This window comes from Ranitomeya imitator, chromosome 2 (genome assembly GCF_032444005.1).
Source record: "Ranitomeya imitator isolate aRanImi1 chromosome 2, aRanImi1.pri, whole genome shotgun sequence".
Taxonomy (NCBI): Eukaryota; Metazoa; Chordata; class Amphibia; order Anura; family Dendrobatidae; genus Ranitomeya; species Ranitomeya imitator.
This window is the reverse complement of record NC_091283.1, coordinates 90,476,151-90,483,157: the sequence shown is the minus strand read 5'-3', so window position 1 is coordinate 90,483,157 and position 7,007 is coordinate 90,476,151.

Here is a 7,007-nt window from a genome sequence, read left to right as displayed (position 1 = left end):
TGCGCTTCCATTTGTGTCTCCTTCTCATTCTACTGGAGAACTATAATGTGCCCAGCACTTACCTGTTGTGATCTGGCTATGACAACATCATGCCAACCAATCACATGGGTCTCTGTCTTATCCTTGCTTTCATCATGCCTCATGGACGTGAGTCATCAGTTGCAGGGGGTAGGGGGAAACATCGTACAGACCTTTCATGGAATACACAGACCAAACAGTAGCTGCTTATTCTATGCATGAAGTCTGACAGGGCGAGAAAGTAGATGGAAGGACAGCTCAATACTTCAGCAGTACTTCTCTATTTAATCAGTGCCTCCCCACCACCAACTTTTATTTAGTAGCAAATTTACCGGCAGCCAAAAAAGGTATTCTCCAGTCCAAGGTTAGCTGAGTGTTTGCTATATCTGATGTGTAGCAGAGCTGACTGTGTTGCGTTGTGTCTTGTGTACAGTAGCAGAGCTGACTGTGTTCTCTTGTGTTGGGTCAGGTGTCGCAGAGCTGACGACTGTGCCTACGGATCTGTCACTGCACAGTAATGAATGGGAGAGCAGCAGTTCAAACTGTGAGGTTGGTGAATAAACATCTAAACAGGAGAATTGAGAAATCAATTTGGAACAAAGAAGGACGGGATGGAATAAAAAAGGGCATAGCACAAATTATTTGTACCATTTTGCAGATGAAGAAACACAGACAAGAGAGAGCGAGAGCCTGCAGACGGATTAGAGGAGGATTTCATGAGTAAGGAGAGGGGAATGGGAAAGGTGCAGCAGGTGGGGAGGTTGGGCAGCCCCCTAATCTAGTGACCTGCCCCATCCCTGTAGATTTAAGATGTAATCAAGCAGAACTGCAAGTTGACAGCCAGCGACTACATAGAAATGAAAAAAAAAAAATCACACTTTATATTCATTAAGCAACACAGGTAATGGTAATTTTATATTTTATTTGTAGACATTGAAACCAAATGGAAAACCCCTTTAAGGGATGATGTCCATCCATATCTATATTTTTTTTTTTACAGTAGATGAGTCTTATCGTGCTAACAGAGAAAGTAAAATGATACATTCTTGATTATTTATAGACAAATCATTGCTTTATAAGACAGCCCTCATCTGCTGAGAATGGGCGTAGCTCAGCTTCTAAAGGTACCGTCACATTAAGCGATGCTGCAGCGATATAGACAACGATGCCGATCGCTGCAGCATCGCTGTTTGGTCGCTGGAGAGCTGTCACACAGACAGCTCTCCAGCGACCAACGATGCCGAAGTCCCCGGGTAACCAGGGTAAACATCGGGTTACTAAGCGCAGGGCCACGCTTAGTAACCCGATGTTTACCCTGGTTACCATTGTAAATGTAAAAAAAAAAACACTACATACTTACATTCCGGTGTCTGTGAGCTGCGCGCCGGCTGGCCGTAAAGCAGAGTGGTGACGTCACCGCTGTGCTCTGCTTTACGGCCGGCCGGCGCTCACAGTCAGTGCGGGAAGCTGAAGGCGGGGGACGTGACCAGACACCGGAATGTAAGTATGTAGTGTTTTAGTGTTTTTTTTTTTTACATTTACAACCCGATATTTACCCTGGTTACCAGTGAAGACATCGCTGAATCGGCGTCACACACGCTGATTCAGCGATGTCAGTGGGAGATCAGTGACCAAAATAAAGTTCTGATCATTCCCCAGCGACCAACGATCTCCCAGCAGGGGCCTGATCGTTGGTCGCTGTCACGCATAACGATTTTGGTAACGATATCATTGCTACGTCACAAAAAGCAACAATATCGTTAATGATATCGTTATGTGTGACGGTACCTTAAGCCTGCTCCATACACCTCCATCCAATTTGCACAGTGTGTATGGCAGATTTTGGGAAAAGGTTAACAATTGATAAGCAGCAAGGATTCCTGATAAACCAGTAGATTAGATGAGACTAGTGTTTTGTTCACCTGCCTTGATGAAGGCTGTGCTGAAGTAAGATGCACCAAATTCATTGAGACACATGTGCTTTTAACTGTCCGGTGCCAACTCAGGATATCTACTACAGTCACATGTCTATTATACCTTATGCCAGGTTTGTAAAATAAGTTGTACTGAATTTGTTGTCAACCCTTGGCAGCAGGCCTCAATGCTGAACGCTGCATGATTTTCCAAACACTGATTAAACTGGCCAGGACTGGCTAAAAAATGTCAAAAATTGCAGAATGTTTGAGCAACATTTTGCCAAATTTCACAAAGTTTCGCTCTGGAATTCTGGGAAAAACTGTGTGATGAATTAAAGGAGTTGTCCGGTCCACATCGATAAGTCTGCAGTCATTCTGTGTGACTGCAGATTCATGAATCACCCCAACACATGCATTGTGCACTGCAAGGTTTCACCAGTTTCTGAGCCGGGACCAATGGGTATGTATGCGTTATATATACTCCCGGCCAGAGCCCATCAAATGGCCACTGCCTTGCTCCATACACTTGCATGGAGAAAGGCCACACCCTGACTAGTGATGTGGCCATCCTGTGGGCATGGCTGACTAGAGGGAGTTTTGAAGTTTCACACGTCCTCATCAGGAGAACCCAGAGGCTGTAGTTTGTCGTTTGATGAAGAATTGCGGCACTTCAAAATGCATTGACCAATAAGCCTCATTCCTGGATTCCTGACTCCTCATTACCTGCTGTGCAGATTTAACTCATATTCACTCCAATCCTTGATCTTCTCATAGCCATGGGTGTGCAGCAGCCTCACTTTTCAATGGTTGTGATTACACAATCCAACCAGGTGAGTACCATTGTCCACAGTCTATTAATGTTAATTCGGATAAGACCCTTTTGCGCTTATTGTTCTTCCAGTTCTACATTCTTTTAAATTGTTCCATATAATACCCATGGTCAACTTTTTTTATAACACTAGTTTGATTACAGTTTTGTGAAGTCATCTAACAGTCACCAAATAAATTTAGAAGGTTACTAAAGTTGATACAGATGACCTGAAGACCCACCTCTTCCGACAAGCCTGCAACCTGCAGTAACCACCGATAGAACAAACCGCTGCACAACTAGCTCTACCCTCGCCTACTGTATTCACACCCATCCCTTGTAGATTGTGAGCCCTCGCGGGCAGGGTCCTCTCTCCTCATGTACCAGTCATGACTTATATTGATTAAGATTATTGTACTTGCTTTTTATTAAGCATACCCCTTCTCTCATGTAAAGCACTATGGAATAAATGGCGCTATAATAATAAAATGAATAATAATAATATGTCTTTCTCCTTATGTTGTGTCCCAAAATATCTAAATGAGTAACACAAATTTTGGACTTTCTGAAAGCAGAATAGGGGATTTTACAGTAAAATTGGACAGCTTTTGATTATTTCCTTCAGCTTAAGCCCTAGTTGATCTTCAAACAGATTTTATACAGAATGAAACACCTTGGGCTTCCAGGTTTGTTACTGTTATATCTGCTGATATCTGCCTTTATTTTAAAATGCTTTCATGGATTCTACATCACTGTGCACATCACAAACCATCACATCTATAGAAATTTCTGGCACAGACTACTAATAACACAGAATACGGCATCCCTCATGCTTTCTACCGTGCATTTGATGTGTAGGAAGAAATAGAAAGATATTGAAAGCATTGATTGCATCAGCAAAAAGGAACGTATATTATCTTCCGAGCCTATAGACCCGAAAGGTAAAATAAATCCAGCATGAAGCATGCAGTATGTTATAGAAATCCTCGCAGTAATGTTACATTTAAAATTAACACATAAAGTAAATCTGCACAGTGAAAACTAACACTTAAAAAAAGAATCAGGAAATGCCACTTGTATTTACATTATCATTACAAATACACCATCTGAATGTACAAATCTCAACATTTTAAAGACATCATCAGGCAATCTCTTGCCCATTCTTACAGTGGAGTGTGGAAAGCTAACAATGCATTTTGAGAACAGAGAAAGAATTTCCAAAATTCAAGCTATGTCTTTCCTTGTGTGTCTGTGACATGATTTACACCTATGGATGAGTGACTGTAAAACAGGAAAGATCAAAAAGGTTTTATCTGAAAACCAATAATAATAGTAAAAAGGTCATTGTGATGACAGCATTTATCGTAACTAACCAGACTCTAATTTCAGTAAAGGTACCTTCACACATAACGATATCGTTAACGATATCGTTGCTTTTTGTGACGTGGCAACGATATCATTAACGAAATCGTTATGTGTGACAGCGACCAACGATCAGGCCCCTGCTGGGAGATCGTTGGTCGCTGGGGAAAGTCCAGCACTTTATTTTGTCGCTGGATCTCCCGCTGACATCGCTGAATCGGCGTGTGTGACGCCAATTCAGCGATGTCTTCACTGGTAACCAGGGTAAACATCGGGTTACTAAGCGCAGGGCCGCTCTTAGTAACCCGATGTTTACCCTGGTTACCGTTGTAAATTTAAAAAAACAAACACTACATACTTACATTCCCGGTGTCTGGTCAGGTCCCTCGCCGTCAGCTTCCCGCACTGACTGGTGAGCGCCGGCCAGCCGTAAAGCACAGCACAGTGGTGACGTCACCGCTGTACTTTATGGCCGGCGCTCAGTCAGTGCAGGAAGCTGAAGGCGAGGGACATGACCAGACACCGGGAATGTAAGTATGTACTGTTTGTTTTTTTACATTTACAACGGTAACCAGGGTAAACATCGGGTTACTAAGCGTGGCCCTGCGCTTAGTAACCCGATGTTTACCCTGGTTACCCGGGGACTTCGGGATCGTTGGTCGCTGGAGAGCTATCTGTGTGACAGCTGTCCAGCGACCAAACAGCGACGCTGCAGCAATCAACATCGTTGTCGGTATCGCTGCAGCGTCGCTAAGTGTGACGGTACCTTTAGTCAGATGTCACTCACTGAATCTATATGTTGACTTTTGAATTTATGTTTCTTTCTGATATGTCAAGAAAACATAGACTTTTGTTTGCATAAGCCTGTAATATTGACTTTTAAGTTGGCATTTGTTGAAACATATTGCGTTGTTATCTTGGATAACAGAAATGCAGGGCAATAGAACAATAATGTTTGCTGATTTTATGATTACACATTGTTCAGGCCAGCTAGCTTGTTGGCTTTCAAAACAGAGGAGTACAAACTATGCAAATTGATTAGAAAGTCAAACAATTACAGTCAACATCATAATATCTTTCTCTTGACCTCTGAATGCTGGCTTGAAGTACAGTTGTTAACTATAAAAAGAGGATATATGCCTCTGTAACAATAGAAACATCCAAAAAGATCAATAAGAACCAGAGACTCTTTACAAGACAGCAGCCAAGACATCATGGTACCATCACGAAGGACACTTATTTGACATTCTACAGGGTGTCCACTTAGGAGACAATGGGCTAGGCTGATAGAGTACAGATATGCTCCTTTGACCATCACTGAACTTTGGATACATGTGGAGTAGGATGGAATGGGACCACCGATCACCTGGCTCCATGGGGGCATTCAGAGAAGCCAGGATGTGGCCCTCTGATAACCTGGCCTTGTACCTCAATGGACTGTCGGCTTCCTAGGCTTGTTGATACCTAGTCTCTTTGCAAGTCATAGGTTGGGTAATCAACTCTGGAAGCTCTGAATTCACAGCTGCTCCTATTCCAGTGAGGATGTGACTCTAATTTTGCACCATCTTGGGTTTTTTGCTGGGACTGTGCTAAATGTTATTTGCCTGTTTGTGGTTCAATAAAATATTGCCACACTGTTTTACCCTCATCCTGTGTTGTCTGACCAATATTACACCCACAGAAAAAGGAGAGTGGACATTCAGTGGGATGATCCCTGGTCCATGTGGTTTATGAGACGGTTCTTGTCAACTACGTGTGGAGTTTTGTTTGCAAGTAAGATAAAGAATATACTCTGAGGAAACTGGATGATACAAAGTTTTGTTCTCATGAAGGTGAGACCTCTTACATTCGTGTCTGTGCTTGAAGACATGCTAAGGACTGTCCCGGATAAGTGGAGAAGGATGATTGGAATCCTATCATGTCTAGCTAATTAAGATGGGGGGGAATGTAAAGACAGCATATTATCTTAACTAACCAGGCATCTATTTTCAGTAAGCCAAGAGTCATTGACTTCTGAATTCATGTGTTTATTTCTGGTTGGTCAAGAAAACACAAACGTTTGTTCTTATAAACTTGCAATATTGACTTCTTTTAACTTGACACTTGTTGTAACATATTGTGCTGTTATCCTGGCTGAAGTTCTACAGGATGACAGCTTTGAAGACCATAGCCTTGGCTGAAAGAATACAGATCTGCTCCACTGACCATCACTGAACAATGGATATGTTATTGGTAGTCAGGATTTGGACCCACTGGTCAATTGACCCCCATGGATATGTTTGGGAAAGCCAGGAATGGGACCCACCGGTCACCTGGCTCCATGGAGCTGTTCAGAGAAGCCAGAATGTGACCCCCCAGTCACCTGGCCTTGTGCCTCAGTGGCCTGTCAGCTTTATAAGCTTGTTGATACCTTGTTGAAAGCTCTGAAGCCACAGTTGCTCTTATTTTGGTGAGTCAGCAGAAGGGTTAGACTCTGTAATTTTGCACCATCTTGTGTATTTTGCTGGGACTTTCTATGTGTTATTTGCCTGTTTTGTGGTTCAATAAAGTATTGTCACACTGTTTTACCCTCGCCCTGTGTTGTCTGAGTAGTAAAACTCCCACAGTAAAATGAGAGCATTTCAGGAGTATAAAGTTCTAAATAAGATTTGAATAAGAAATGTAAAAAAGAAATCAAACTAGCAATGTTTTCTACAGAGAAAAAAATCGCTAACATCATTAAAATGAATCCCCAAATTTGTTAGAAATACAACAATGCAAAAAAGACAAAAATAGATGATATTGGTCCTTAAAAGATGACACTAGCAAAATAATTGCAGAGGATAAAGAAAAGGTTGGGATATTAAACAGGCACTTATCATCAATGTTCACCAATGAATTGTCTGTTACAGGGATCATTCATC